This window comes from Triturus cristatus, chromosome 11 (genome assembly GCF_964204655.1).
Source record: "Triturus cristatus chromosome 11, aTriCri1.1, whole genome shotgun sequence".
Taxonomy (NCBI): Eukaryota; Metazoa; Chordata; class Amphibia; order Caudata; family Salamandridae; genus Triturus; species Triturus cristatus.
In genome coordinates this window covers 68,952,957-68,969,128 of record NC_140594.1, presented here as the reverse complement: position 1 = coordinate 68,969,128, position 16,172 = coordinate 68,952,957, and positions in this window count along the sequence as shown.

Here is a 16,172-nt window from a genome sequence, read left to right as displayed (position 1 = left end):
TCCAGCTGTGTCCACTCATCTAGTCTTCCTTGCCAGTCAATAAAATTATTAACATTGCATTGAATATCTATATAAATATGCCATGTGTCAGTGGCAAGGTGTTCCTCAAGCTGAAACTGTACTGTGTGTGAAACTGTTAATTACATATACTCTAAGTTGGGATATGTTTTTGGGACAAACATTTGTGCAAAATGTGCTTTTACACAGGTTTTCAAGATCACAGCCCTCCATTTTTAAAATGTCTTTGGACAACAAGACCTACCTGTACTAATAGGTCAACAGCGCACAATATGGCACTTGAATATTAGGGGTCTGGAGAGAAACAGAGGGTCCGATACTCCCTGTGGTGCACTTGTCCCTGTGAGTGCTCTCTCCTGGTAGACAGAGTTGAATCAATGAACCAACTCACATCTCCAGTTCTAGAGAGGAAGCGACCAGCTTGCAATATCAACCCAAGGTGGTATTTCTTAGATTGAATACAAAAGGTTCTCACAAAGTGTGAAAGTGGAGGAGGGTCCAAGGGAAGATTTAAAGACCAGCTACAGTATAAATCCCCAAATCTATATATACTTAACAACAAGTACTGAGGGTCTAATATTCTGTATGTACACAACTCTAACAAACTAGACAAATGAAACCTCCAAAACAATTACAGTGAATAACATATCAAAGGTATGATTCCCATCACCCACCAGAAGTGGCTTGTCATCATCTGGGAATTAAGGGCTGAACTAAAAAGACCAACCACTCTGATGGTAATGGTGGTCAAATAGTTATCCCAGTCGTGAGAAAAAAAACGGTAGGGTGATGGTTGCAGTGCAAAAAGTGAAACGAAAAGTGCTATTAAAAATGGCTATCTAGATGCTAACAATTTTATTCTGGCGCTTATCTAAATGCCATTAGTAAAACCTGTGCGTAAACAGCTTAAAGAATAACTGTTGGATTGATGGTCGACATGTTTCGGCTATTGGACAAAGAGTCCAAGCTCTCATCAGGACCCAAATACGCTACTGCAAAAAGTGAAAAACGGAACATTCAAAGGAAATTATAGGTTAAAGACATGATTTCCACCAGAAGGGTATACCATACAACCTGATCTGCTCTGTATGTCCAATTTGAACTGTTACAGGTTGGAAACCTAGGTATGAATCAAACATTAAAGGAGGTTCAGCTAGACGTTAGTGACAATACAACAGAATGTATAAAAAAGACAATGTGGCTTATCATTTGTCATGATCATAATGTATATATGACTACAAGTCAAATAGTACTTGAATTGTGCACTTACCCACAAATTTATGGGCATGTACCTCACCTCGCCTGGCATCTGCTCAGGATATTGAGGCCCCGCTCTACAGAAGAAAAATTCAGGTAAACTCATTAGAGATAAATCCCAATGGGCATGAATGTTTAGAACATTGGAATTACCGGAAGAAATCAACAGAGCGTGTAGGCTAGACAAGTGTAAAAACAAGGCAGAGTACTGATCTCAAAAGACAAAGCGAGTAGTGCTCACTTTGATAGTAGTGACCGTATCTTGATAACAGCCACACCCATATACACCCTTGTCTAAAAATTAAGACATTGATGTACATTTTAGCGGGAGAACACTGTCATAAATCAGTAAAATGTATCAAGTGATTACCGCTCATAATGCTCCCTAAGGCAAAGGTGTGTTTTCTTGTATGAATAAGAGCGAAGTACAGAGGTATATACATGCACACAATAGTATTGGCGTGCCGAACAAGTAAAAGTACAATCCCGATGTGAATGAGCCGTTGTATAGGCTCGCCCGGACATCGGGATTGCAAAGCCTCATTCAGATTAAACTCGACATTACTATTACGGTAGATATTCGGCACAGTGGGTGACTATACACAACCGCTAATCGCGCTCAGGCGTGTAACGTACAGATTTTAAAAGCACGAGCATGTCAGATGAAGTTGCGGGAGTGGGACGCTCACCTGTCCGTCGGTACCCCCCTCCGTCGTCTGAGCTTGAGGGGGAGGCACTCGGCGGGCGTGGCAAACTCCATAATAACGCGTTAGGTTGCATGCAAACGTCACGATGTGAGAAGTACTTCCGGGTCAATGTGTTACCACGTGAGTCAGTCAATTCAGTCGGATACCGGAAATGGCTGGGAATTGTAGTTTAAAGGAGTCAAACAAGCCGCCCCGACACAACTCTCGCATAGAAGTGCACACAGGGCAAGTACCAAAGCCGATATGCAGGACGTTTGTAAAGCACTCAATTGGAGATATGTGACTTGTGATGTTAAATTGTCTACATAGGAAGTATGAAAAGTAGAAAAAAGCTATTGCGCTATCTATACAACACAGAATCACCTATTGAGTATGATGCTTGATGTTTCATTATGATGTGGTTATTATGAAGGTGAAACATCAATACTGATAGAAAATGAACTGTCTCATCTATCTATAATGATGACCACGGAATCTCATCGTTCAGGCCAATACTGTCACTTTTGAGTTTAAAAACCCACTTTTGTTCTTTATGGAACAGGAATTTGGTGACGTCTGTGACATGAGCTGGAATAAAAGGTTGTTCCAGAACCAGCCATCTCAGGTCTTCTGGTTTGTGTTTGAATGACAAAAAATGGTTGGTTAGTTTAGTGGCCTGTTTATTGCGTCTGATCGTGCTCTTGTGTTCATTTATTCGTATCTTCACCTTGCGTGTGGTCATGCCAACATAACGCAAGGAACAAGGACAAGTAATTAAATATATCACCCTGTCTGTGTTGCAGTTGGTATGTTTTTTAAGGACCCAGGGGATCCCAGTCCCTATATCTACCGTCTTAGTCACATATGTCTGTGGGCATGCTGCACATTGGCCACAAGGAAAATGACCCTGGACAGGGGGCAGTTCCCAAAGGGTATTGGTGTTAGTAGAGACTTTAGTTTTCGGTCTGGTATGAACCAGACTATCTCTAAGGTTGGTACCTCTTTTGAAGGAGAAAAGAGGATAAGGCAAACTTTCGCTGCCTGTATTGAGGACCCGCCAATGTCTCCGTACCGTTATCTGTACTTGGTTGGACCAAGTGCTAAAGGTGTTGACAAATGTCAGTCTGGACAGGGGAGGCTTTGGTACAGGGGGTTCAATAAGAGCTCCTCGATTATTGTTCGAGGCTCTTTTCCACACCCTTTTCACCAGGCGCTTCGGATAATGTCTATCTCTCAGTTGACTTGAGAGAGCTTCTGCATGCTGTCGAGAGTCTACTGGATAATAGAGATTTGGACTCTATAACACCGGTACATTTCATCATGGACTTGGCCAGGCTGCCTATGATGGAAAACTTTTTCAAATTTGAGGAGACTACATACCTCCAAGTCTCAGGTACATCCATGGGGAGCATTTTTGCTCCCAGCCTGGCCAATCTGTATGTCCATCTCTTTGAGCAAAACAATATTCTCGTTCAGACTAATCCGTTCCGTGATCGGATAAAAGTCTGGAAGAGGTATATTGATGATATTTTGGTGGTCTGGCAAGGTTCTCTATCAACACTCCTTGACTTTCATGCCTGGCTGAACTCTAGAAACAACTACCTGCGGTTCACAGTGACTTCTGACAAAAACCGTCTGCCCTTTTTGGATATAGTGATCTTTCCAAATGAGGGTTCATTGGGCAGTGAACTGTACAGGAAACCCCTCTCAAAAAACTCACTTTTGAGTTTTAACAGCCATCATCCCAGATCACTTCGGGAGAACCTGCCTGTCGGACAGTTTCTGCGTATTCGCAGAAATTGCTCCGATACCAACACTTTCAATCAGCATGCAGAAGCTCTCTCAAGTCAACTGAGAGATAGACATTATCCGAAGCGCCTGGTGAAAAGGGCGTGGAAAAGAGCCTCGAACAATAATCGAGGAGCTCTTATTGAACCCCCTGTACCAAAGCCTCCCCTGTCCAGACTGACATTTGTCAACACCTTTAGCACTTGGTCCAACCAAGTACAGAAAACGGTACGGAGACATTGGCGGGTCCTCAATACAGGCAGCGAAAGTTTGCCTTATCCTCTTTTCTCCTTCAAAAGAGGTACCAACCTTAGAGATAGTCTGGTTCATACCAGACCGAAAACTAAAGTCTCTACTAACACCAATACCCTTTGGGAACTGCCCCCTGTCCAGGGTCATTTTCCTTGTGGCCAATGTGCAGCATGCCCACAGACATATGTGACTAAGAAGGTAGATATAGGGACTGGGATCCCCTGGGTCCTTAAAAAACATACCAACTGCAACACAGACAGGGTGATATATTTAATTACTTGTCCTTGTTCCTTGCGTTATGTTGGCATGACCACACGCAAGGTGAAGATACGAATAAATGAACACAAGAGCACGATCAGACGCAATAAACAGGCCACTAAACTAACCAACCATTTTTTGTCATTCAAACACAAACCAGAAGACCTGAGATGGCTGGTTCTGGAACAACCTTTTATTCCAGCTCATGTCACAGACGTCACCAAATTCCTGTTCCATAAAGAACAAAAGTGGGTTTTTAAACTCAAAAGTGACAGTATTGGCCTGAACGATGAGATTCCGTGGTCATCATTATAGATAGATGAGACAGTTCATTTTCTATCAGTATTGATGTTTCACCTTCATAATAACTACATCATAATGAAACATCAAGCATCATACTCAATAGGTGATTCTGTGTTGTATAGATAGCGCAATAGCTTTTTTCTACTTTTCATACTTCCTATGTAGACAATTTAACATCACAAGTCACATATCTCCAATTGAGTGCTTTACAAACGTCCTGCATATCGGCTTTGGTACTTGCCCTGTGTGCACTTCTATGCGAGAGTTGTGTCGGGGCGGCTTGTTTGACTCCTTTAAACTACAATTCCCAGCCATTTCCGGTATCGGACTGAATTGACTGACTCACGTGGTAACACATTGACCCGGAAGTACTTCTCACATCGTGACGTTTGCATGCAACCTAACGCGTTATTATGGAGTTTGCCACGCCCGCCGAGTGCCTCCCCCTCAAGCTCAGACGACGGAGCGGGGTACCGACGGACAGGTGAGCGTCCCACTCCCGCAACTTCATCTGACATGCTCGTGCTTTTAAAATCTGTACGTTACACGCCTGAGCACGATTAGCGGTTGTGTATAGTCACCCACTGTGCCGAATATCTACCGTAATAGTAATGTCGAGTTTAATCTGAATGAGGCTTTGCAATCCCGATGTCCGGGAGAGCCTATACAACGGCTCATTCACATCGGGATTATACTTTTACTTGTTCGGCACGCCAATACTATTGTGTGCATGTATATACCTCTGTACTTCGCTCTTATTCATACAAGAAAACACACCTTTGCCTTAGGGAGAATTATGAGCGGTAATCACTTGATACATTTTACTGATTTATGACAGTGTTCTCCCGCTAAAATGTACATCAATGTCTTAATTTTTAGACAAGGGTGTATATGGGTGTGGCTGTTATCAAGATACGGTCACTACTATCAAAGTGAGCACTACTCGCTCTGTCTTCTGAGATCAGTACTCTGCCTTGTTTTTACACTTGTCTAGCCTACACGCTCTGTTGATTTCTTCCGGTAATTCCAATGTTCTAAACATTCATGCCCATTGGGATTTATCTCTAATGAGTTTACCTGAATTTTTCTTCTGTAGAGCGGGGCCTCAATATCCTGAGCAGATGCCAGGCGAGGTGAGGTACATGCCCATAAATTTGTGGGTAAGTGCACAATTCAAGTACTATTTGACTTGTAGTCATATATACATTATGATCATGACAAATGATAAGCCACATTGTCTTTTTTATACATTCTGTTGTATTGTCACTAACGTCTAGCTGAACCTCCTTTAATTTTTGATTCATACCTAGGTTTCCAACCTGTAACAGTTCAAATTGGACATACAGAGCAGATCAGGTTGTATGGTATACCCTTCTGGTGGAAATCATGTCTTTAACCTATAATTTCCTTTGAATGTTCCGTTTTTCACTTTTTGCAGTAGCGTATTTGGGTCCTGATGAGAGCTTGGACTCTTTGTCCAATAGCCGAAACATGTCGACCATCAATCCAACAGTTATTCTTTAAGCTGTTTACGCACAGGTTTTACTAATGGCATTTAGATAAGCGCCAGAATAAAATTGTTAGCATCTAGATAGCCATTTTTAATAGCACTTTTCGTTTCACTTTTTGCACTGCAACCATCACCCTACCGTTTTTTCTCACGACTGGGATAACTATTTGACCACCATTACCATCAGAGCGGTTGGTCTTTTTAGTTCAGCCCTTAATTGCCAGATGATGACAAGCCACTTCTGGTGGGTGATGGGAATCATACCTTTGATATGTTATTCACTGTAATTGTTTTGGAGGTTTCATTTGTCTAGTTTGTTAGAGTTGTGTACATACAGAATGTATTTCTTAGATTCCATGTCTGGCCTCCAGCTTCTGGGCTCTACCTTCATCTCACTGAATAGGTCCTTCCTGTGATTTTAGCTCCATTTCTAGACAACCATAGGGGGGGAGGGGCAGTGGGACCTTCTTTGACCACAGGTATCAGCTGCAGATAGAAGCTTACATTATCTGCCAAGCACCCCTTTTCTGTAACACTAGAGTGTCTACTGTTGAGTCGGCGACAAGCATGCCTCGCTCACAGTCCCTTCAACACCAGCTAGTGTAATTATTGAATTCTTCAAGAGTTTTGCATTCACCAGGTGCACTCCTTGGCTGGCTCAGAAAATGTCAGCATCCAATTAGAATTAAGAATTCACATTTTGTAAGTTGCGCATGTTTGCAGGAAGGGTACCATGCAACATATTTATTTACAGAAAGGCCTTACACTTACTACTCAATCTTTTAACAGGTTTTGAAAATGTGGGCCTTGTTGTTCCTCTGGTGCACGATAGGGGAACAATTGAAGATGAGGGCAAACAACTCAAATGGTAATTATCCCTCCACGTATACAGCAAACATTAAGTCAGGCCGCCTTCTTTCCAGCAGGAGACCACCACTGCTATACGTGCGGTGCCACATGCATAGGCACTTTCAGGGATTATCTTCACTATCTATATGTCTCTGGAGGCCAGGATGTAATGACCCTTAAATTGTACATATAAAGATAATGCACGGATTAAGCACTGGTTCAACTGTACACAAAAATACCGAATGGCCTAAATATGGAAGATGACATACATTTTATTTTTGTAATTCATATATTGATGGTACATTGCGTTCTGTTTGGTCATGTGTGTGAGTTGCTGCGGGGGTCTCTGAGTGGGTGTCCATAAAGCCACTCACATGCCCACTCACAGACCCACACACTCACTCACACACCCAATGTCTCTAAGATCCTCAACAGATGGGTTGACATAACAATCGGTCTTCAATTTACATGATTTGTTCCATAAGTAGCAGTGCAAGGCAAGTTCTGTGTTTGTCTGTGCTTTGGCAGTCGTGGTGAAACTTCTGTGGGAGAGACACCAGCTCAACTCAATGCGGAGCTTGTGGCAAGTTTTTAATACTTGGTAGTTTTCAACACTAAATATTAATATAAATGTATTTATATATGCATGTATGTATGTCTATGTATTTATGTATGTATGTCTATGTATGCATGTATGTATGTCTGTATGTATGTCTATGTATTTATGTCTATGTATATATATATATATATATATATATATATATATATATATATATATATATATATGTCTATGTATATATGTATATATATGTGTGTATATATATATATATATATCTCCACATCCACAACTCGATTCTGCGAAGAAACCTGAGCCCCTTGCAGCGGTGGGCCCTGGTGAGAGATTTGAAGATATAGGGTACGCCTCAAAGTGCATTGATAAAGCTCTTTCAGAAGTGGATAAAAGAGACAGGAATTACCTGATTAGAGAAAATAAGAAAGTGGAAAAATCAGGAAAGGCTGAGGCAATTCGGTTCATCACGAGTTACAATAAAACAGTCTTGGGAGGTCAGAGAGGCCCTTAACAAATACTGGGGAGTTCTGAAAACTGACAGTGACCTGTCAGACTTTATAGAGGACTACCCTCAAGTGACGTATCGTAAGGCTAAGTCCCTTAAAGACACGGTTTATAGAGCACTCATCTCACCTGAGATAAGAAAAAGCAGTATACAAGGATTCTTCACCTGTGGAAGGTGCAAAGCCTTAAATACAGTGTCAATGTTAAAGAAGTCAATCTGTCTCCTCACTGTAGACCATTCAAAATCCTGAAACACTATTCATGCAATACTGAATTTGTTGTTTATGCCCTCAGATGTCCCTGCGACAAGTACTATATTGGCAGCACCCTTCACAAGGCCAAAAAACGGGTGTTGGAGCACCTGAGGGCAATAAAGAACCATGATAAGCAATATCCTGTCGCAAGACACTTTGCGGCCCACCATAGTGGGAACAATATCCTTCTTTCATTTTGTGTCTTGGACAATGTCCCAACTAGAGAGAGAGGGGGTGATAGAGTCCAAGAATTGAGAAGGTTGGAATTAAAAATGATCATAAAATACCACACGATGCAACCGGAGGGACATATCCTCGCTCCTTATGTAAATATTGTTGTAGTGTATGTCAATAGTGATGAATTAGTCTTTATAGTCTCTCACCTTATATTATGTTGTTATTTCACAGGTTCATGGCAAGTTGCACACGGAGAGTTGAATGCAAGGCTTATTTGGTGATCAGTCTACAAAATTGGAGATACGAGTGAGCAAGTTGAATGATACGGAGCACCATAGTCTGAGAGTTGACAGTCACCCACTGGGGTTAGACCTCATTGCCCATTGGGCTGTGGACGGTGCCGCCCGTTACGAGTAAGGAAGCTGAATTGTTTTGTGGTAAATATTTCGTTACCGGTACTATTTTTTATGCGGTAAAGTCTGTCTAAGAATAACTCAGTAAAATGAGAGGCAGAATCCGTGGTATTAGAGGGTTTAAAAAGGCTTTATTCCTATACAAAGGAACACAATTCGAATTGTGGGCCTTCTATTCCATCACCACGAAAGTTCAGGAAGGAAGGAACATATATTATTGACAGTTAAGCGGTTTTATAGAAAATGCATTACAGTGAAACAGATGCAAGAGGCGTGACAGCTGATAACTCAGATAAACTGTACATACGTAACTAAACATGGGTGTAACTAAAATACGTCATTTAAACATGATGTTGCAAGTGGGTGGATCCATAAAAGAATCCTGCAATGTCAGCAGAAATATGTGGCAGAGATGCGCGCGCAGCTGCATGACGTGTGATTGACGTGCAACTAGAGGGTGAAGGAGACTTGACATTTAGCTCTACATGTGGAGACAGAAGTCTGGGGTTATGTCAACCTAATTCCAAATCATATCTAATATCCTATGTTTAAAGAACTGTGTTATCCAAAAAGAGAGGTCGCTTAGGATAGAATCTTATTCTATACTGACTATACTGACTGTTAGTGCGTGTACAAGCGTCTAAGTGTCTACACTAGATGCGAGGGGGTAGGAATATTTCCATGGTAACGGGGCTTATGAATTACTGGCATGAGGGCAGCGAAGCCTGGCCCTTTGCACGGGAGCTGGAAGAATGTTTACCTAAACTACTAGACAGGAATGCATCGGATGAGGAGCGAAGAAGATAATCTCGAAGGTGAAATACAGTTTTTGGCAGGCAACTGACTGGATCAGGCACCATTAGCCGCGCAGGGAGTAAGACAAAGTTCATGGTCACAGATGCAGGCTCAGACTGGAGCTTTCAGAGGCAGAAGGCAGGAAAAGGCTTGATGACAGAATTCGGGCCTACTCGCCTGAATCTGTGAAATGTGGAAAGTGAACCACATAAAGTCGGTGGCCTTTCATACTTAGGAATGGAATATCTGACCCATTCATGGCGGATCTGAAAGAGGACATGTTGACGGTGGACGCACATATATTTGCGTCTTCAGAACTGGAGCAGGAGGGAACATACATGTACTTATAGCATGCACATGGAGCCGTTGGGGTCTACGATAGGGGACATAACTGATCACAAAATTCATATTTCCTCATTGCCTCCTTGTCCCCTTCGGACCCTTAGGAGATATCGATCTTCATCAATCCATTGATCTGTTCATATAGTATCATTTGTTCTTCTTTCTTCTTCCGGGATCTCGAACGAATACTTGGATGTGGGATATACGAGGTGGCACACAGACCACAAATCGCTGGCCCACATTGTAGACATAAGCAGCAACTGAATAGTATGAGAAAGCCAATACCTAGGAAGGAGAGGATTCTCCATCCCCAGGCTGACAGCACGCCCCAGAACCAACCGGACCAAGTCCAGTTGCCTGGACTCTGGTGTATCTGGCTTACAATCTTATGAAGGCGAGTTATGGCTTTATATACTGACGGCGAATTTTCTGGTATGAAAATGCAACAACTTGATCCGATGACCCTACAAGCTCCGCCCCTATCGGCCAGGATGACGTCAAGGACAAGACGATTTTGAAGCACAACAATCCGCATAGCAGACTGCTCTTCTGTTAAATTGCCTAAGGCGGAAATAGTTTCGTTCACTACTGCTTCAAGGGTTCTGGTTAGTCTACGTATCAACTTACTATTAGTGACTGTACCTATATAGGGAAAGAAACCTTTATTGAAATCTGTGTATTTCTCCCATGCTGTTTCAGTGTAATCGACAATTGGGAGATCTCTCTGCCGTCTATTGTGTACTAAATGGGTATTTCTGTGATAATCAGGAGGAGCTAGAAAACAGGTGGCAGAAGGAATGCTATGTAACAGGTACCATCCCAATCTAAAGGTAGACATATATATGCGGTCTGGCCACATATGAAGTAGGAATGATGGGAAGCTCTAAATGTAGACTTGCCTTGATCACTGAATTTTATTACAGTGGTGCATTTACTATGGCCCATATGTATGGAACCATTCTTTCTTATACATAATTCCCCTTTTACTGGGAATACTGACATGGCGGGCAAGATTGGTGTAGCTTCAGATTCAACGTTCAGGATCATGAGATTAAGTGTAAAATTACCTAATCCATATACTTCATTTTCTAGATCAGTTCCTGTTCTTTTGGGAAGTCCCTCCTTGTTAGGGTAGCAGACTTTAAGTAAAGCTAGGTTCAGGTTTCCCCATACCCAGTTGTCTTGATAAACTGCGGATTTTGAATCTAGGGTATTAATCAAACTAAACCATGCTCCACAGGAGCCATTGTGTGTGAACGGATAGGGAAAGAGGGGCAAGACTCCCTTATAGTTCTGATAGGGAGGGAGCCGGCCACATATCCAACAATTTGTGGCATTGCTGGTTTGATGGGAATGATGTAACATACTAATAAAAGTGTTGTTGCGCAGCGCAAATCTATAGGACAACTCATGCGGAGGAAATTCGCTAAAAGAATGTTCTGCAGTTATATTATAAGCATGCTTAGGAATAGGGTAATACATGTGCAATAGGATGCTGACAATGATGATCAAAAGACTTAGAAAAAACAAAATTAATAATGTTACTGTACAATGACTACGAAATGATTTACAATACGCTTGCTTCTTGAGCAGCATTTGATTATTTCTTTCTCTATTCCGGTCCAGAGGATACATGTCAGAGACAAATTCAACCGATTCACCTTGGAGAGGACTTAAACAATCAAATTGTCTGACTTATTGGACCTCAATTTTAGTTTATAGATTTCTGAGTTCGATTGCTCAACCAAGGGGAGCTTTGAGTCTGTCTTTGAGGAAATACAGGCTTTAGTCTCTATATTGGATGGTAGTCCATAAAATTTCTTGATATGACTCGAGTGCAACCATCCTTTTCTTCCCTCGATTTTCACGGCTGTCCTTGTGGTAAGTAAAACTAACTTCGGTGACTTCCACCTAGGATCCAGTTGGGTCTTCCGGTCAAAGTTCCTGACCAGCACCAGATCCCCAGGAACCACGTCATGGGGCTTCACCTCAGTATTATCGGGAAAAGCTGCGGATACCTGTGAACGACAAGATTGTAGTGCAGACATCAAGGAAGCCAGGTAATCTGTCAGCATATTACAGTCAACGTCAGTGATTTTACGAGGTATAGGCGTCCCCCACATATTTGGTGGTCTACCGAAGATCACCTCAACTTTTCAAAGTTTGATTATGGCGTTCTACGAGACCTGCTGCCTCGGGATGTCGGACACAGTGAAATTTCCATTGATATCCTAATAGAAGGGAAACGTGTTTCATTAGTTCGGATGAGAACGGCTGGCCGTTATCTGAGTAGACAACACGTGGTAAACCGTATCGTGGGAAGAATTCTCGAACTAACTGTTTGGCTGTAGTCGGGGCAGTGTAATCTGAAACCGGGTATGCTTCTGTCCAACGGGAAAGAGCACAGACAACTACGAGAACATATTTGAATCCTCGACATCGTTCCATCTGGATATAATCCATCTGGAGGACTTCAAAAGCATGATCGGGAGTTTGGAATCCACCCTGTTCTACGGGGATGCTTTTACCTGGATTAAACTGACAACATATCATACAGGTACGAACTTTCTGTTTCGCTGCGGCTCGTAAATGTTTGTTGAACCAAATGTGTTGAATGCTGTCTAGCATAGCTTTTTCTCCTAGGTGCGCTGGACTATGTATAGTGTTAATGATAACTTGGACCATTGAGTCGGGAAGAAACCATATAGATTTTTCCTTCGTCATCCATCCTTGATCTGTTTGGATCCCTCCTAATTCAGTCCATTTCTTTATTTCTTGTGGTGTAGCGTGTGTCTGTATGTCAATTACATCAAGGGCGGGATCCTTAACTGTCATGCAATGTGTTGGTATCGGAACTATTGTCTTTGTCATGTCAGTTGTGAGAGTCTGATTCTGAGCAGTCTGTTTAGCTGTTCTGTCAGCTAGGTCATTACCCTGAGAAATGATATCGGTAACTTTTGTATGGGCTTTGCATTTCATAATCGATATTGCAGTAGGTAGATAAATCGCATCTAATAGGGCTTGAATGAGAGGTCCGTGTTGAATGTGGGCACCGTGAGAAGTTAAATAACCTCTCTCTCGCCACAGTACGCCGAAGTCATGGACGACTCCGAATGCATAACGTGAATCTGTGTATATGTTGACTTTTTTATTTGTGGCTTGAATACAGGCTTGTGTCAGAGCGGTGAGCTCTGCTGCTTGAGCTGACAAAGTGTTAATACAATTTGTTTCAATGACTTCAGTGTCTGTTGTGACTACGTAAGCGGCCACTAACTCTCCTGTACTTGTTCTCATACATGACCCATCTACATACAATGTCAAGTCTGGATCTGTCAAAGGGATGTCTGTCAAGTCTTGTCTGGGTTTCGTCGTGATAGTAATGACTTCGACACAATCATGTGCCAATGGATCTGTTCCGCCTACTGGTAACAGTGTGGCAGGATTTAACGTATTACAACGTCTGATTTCTATATGTGGCTGAAACAGTGTTAATTCGTAACCAGTAAGTCTCGCTATAGTCAAGTGTTGTGTTTGTGTGCGGTTCAAGAGAACCTCTACTGCGTGTGGTACTTGTACTGTCAGTTGGTGTCCTAACACTATGGCATCGCTTTGTCTGATTGCTAAAGCTGTAGCTGCCACTGATTTCAGGCACGCTGGAAGTGCCTGAGCTACTGGATCTAATGTACTAGAGAAATAAGCACATGGTTTGTGTGATCCTGCTTGTTCCTGAGTGAGTACTGACAAGGCAGTACCTTCGCGTTCTGTAACGAAGAGTGTAAACTGTTTACTGTAACATGGTGTTGCTAGAACAGGTGCTTGGCATAAAGCTTTCTTTAAGCTTTCAAAGGCGTGTGTATGTTCATGAGTCCAAGGGAGGACAGTCGATGTGGCTGCCTCCTGCGTTGTCAACTGGATGAGTGGTTTTGCTAGAAATGCATATTGAGGGATCCACTGCCTACAGTATGAAGTGAGGCCTATAAAAGCCCGTACCTCCTTTTGTGTATTGGGTGGTGGCATGTTAGCGATTAACTGGATGCGGTCGGATGTAAGCTGCCTTCCCTCCTTGGACAGCGAGTGCCCAAGGTAAACAACTCGCTGGACACAGAATTGCAGCTTAGAAGGGGACACCTTGTGCCCCTTGTCGGCCAGAAATTTTAAAACCGTCAGTGACGCTTTTTCACATTCGAGTTCGCTTCGGGCGGTGATCAGCAGATCATCGACATATTGAAGCAAGGCAGTGTTAACTGGCATATGGATACTGTCAAGTTCTCGTTTCAGTGCTTGGCTATAGATGCTGGGGCTTTCTGTAAATCCTTGAGGTGCGCGTGTGAATTTAAAACTTCGTCCATTTAAACTAAATCCGAATAAATATTGACTTTCCGGATCAATTGGGACACTAAAGAAAGCATTCTTGAGATCAATTACAGTGAAGAACGTTGCTTCTGAGTCAATAGCTGAGTAATGAAGAGATATCTGGGACCACGGGGTATTGTGGCACAATACATTTATTTAATTCACGCAGATCAATAACTAATCGATATACTGGTGGAGCTTTTGGATCCGTTCTTTTAAGAATCGGAATTATCGGGGAATTACATACATTGGAGTCTGTTTCGACAACCACTCCTTGTGCAATGAGCTCGTCAATGATTTGCAGCAAAGCCACTACAGCATCTGGTGGTAACTTGTATTGTCGTATTCGTGGTAGTACTATTCCTGATTTCAGTGTAACTCGATATGGTGTAATGTTCATGCAACCAACATCAGTGGGGCCTTGTGCCCATAAATGTGTAGGTAAATTCTGCAGTCGGTGATCCATGTCTCTGGATACATAGTGACCTTTAAAGTCACGTAAAAATAGTCGTACTCCTTCCGGAGAACAACATATTATGGCTCCTAGAGCTTTCAATGTTTTTATACCTAACAAGTTTTCTGGACATGATTTAGTAAGCAATAAATCTGTTGTACGTGTTAATGGACCTACTGTGAGTGCAAGAGGTTGTGTTACGTCATTAATTATAGGTTTTCCTGAAAATCCAAGGGAAATATTCTGTGAGCCTGAGAGGGGTGCCCCTGGAACTTCACTACGTCTTATAGTTGTTCTGCTTGCCCCTGTATCAAGTAAAAACTTTCTGTCTTCCCCTAATAGTTCACTATGTACATAAGGTCCCTCTTGGTCTACAGGAACCTCAATAAGGGGTAAGCCAACTTCCCTCTCTAGGCTATCTCATGAGTATCGCTGATAATCGGGATAATCTGTTTGTGCATACTGATACATTTGTTGTGTTGTTGCTTGTGTTGCAGCAGTAGGCTGCGCTTGTGGTGGTGCTACAATTTGTTGTGGAGCTGCCTGTTGCGGAGCTAGCTGTTGCGGAGCTAACCTAGGTTGTGCCTGCTGAGGCGTCTGTTGTTGATTCTGATCCTGTCTAGATGGACGTGGTCTCTCATGTGTTCTACCTGTGGCTATATTATGTTTCAGGACTGGACAATCGTGTATATAATGACCTGGTTGTTTACAATAGTTGCATGTCCCTTTCGCAGGGCCTGCGGAATCACCCTTTTGATGACTATCAGCTGGAACTGACTGTGCAACAAGCATTTTCATTTTCGTATCTTTCATACGTCTTTGTTCGTGTTCTTGTTCCTCTCTAATTCTATTGTGATGATATTGTAACATCTGTAGCATCTGTGATGGGGTATTACCTTGCCAGGTACTTTCGAATTTCAGTACTCTATTCTTGACTTGTAGCACAGAATTTTCAACTAATTTTGTCACAAACAGATGTGGATATGACTCACTACTGGCTTTTATACCACTATTTATACTAAAACATTTTTCAAATCGGGAATAAAAATCACTAGTGTCTTCATCTGGATCACTCGCTGCTTCCGCCTTGAGTGATCGCTCCCCTCGCTGCTCCTCACAGCGTGGTATCGTATTGCTGCATTGTAACCAAGTTGTGATATCTGCATAGCTCCATTTTTAGTAAGCTTCGTAATTTCATAGCGCTATTATCCCACAGCGCTTACATTGCTTTGATTGCATTGTTGTGTGTGATTTCCCCCGGCGCCCTGCTCTGACCTCCCCTCCATTTTGATCCTGCTGTTGTTGTGTTCCCCTGAGCCCGCCACGCCTCCCAGCTGAGCCGCCCTCCCACAAGCACCCAAAAGCATTCCCCAAACCTCGCAGCGCTG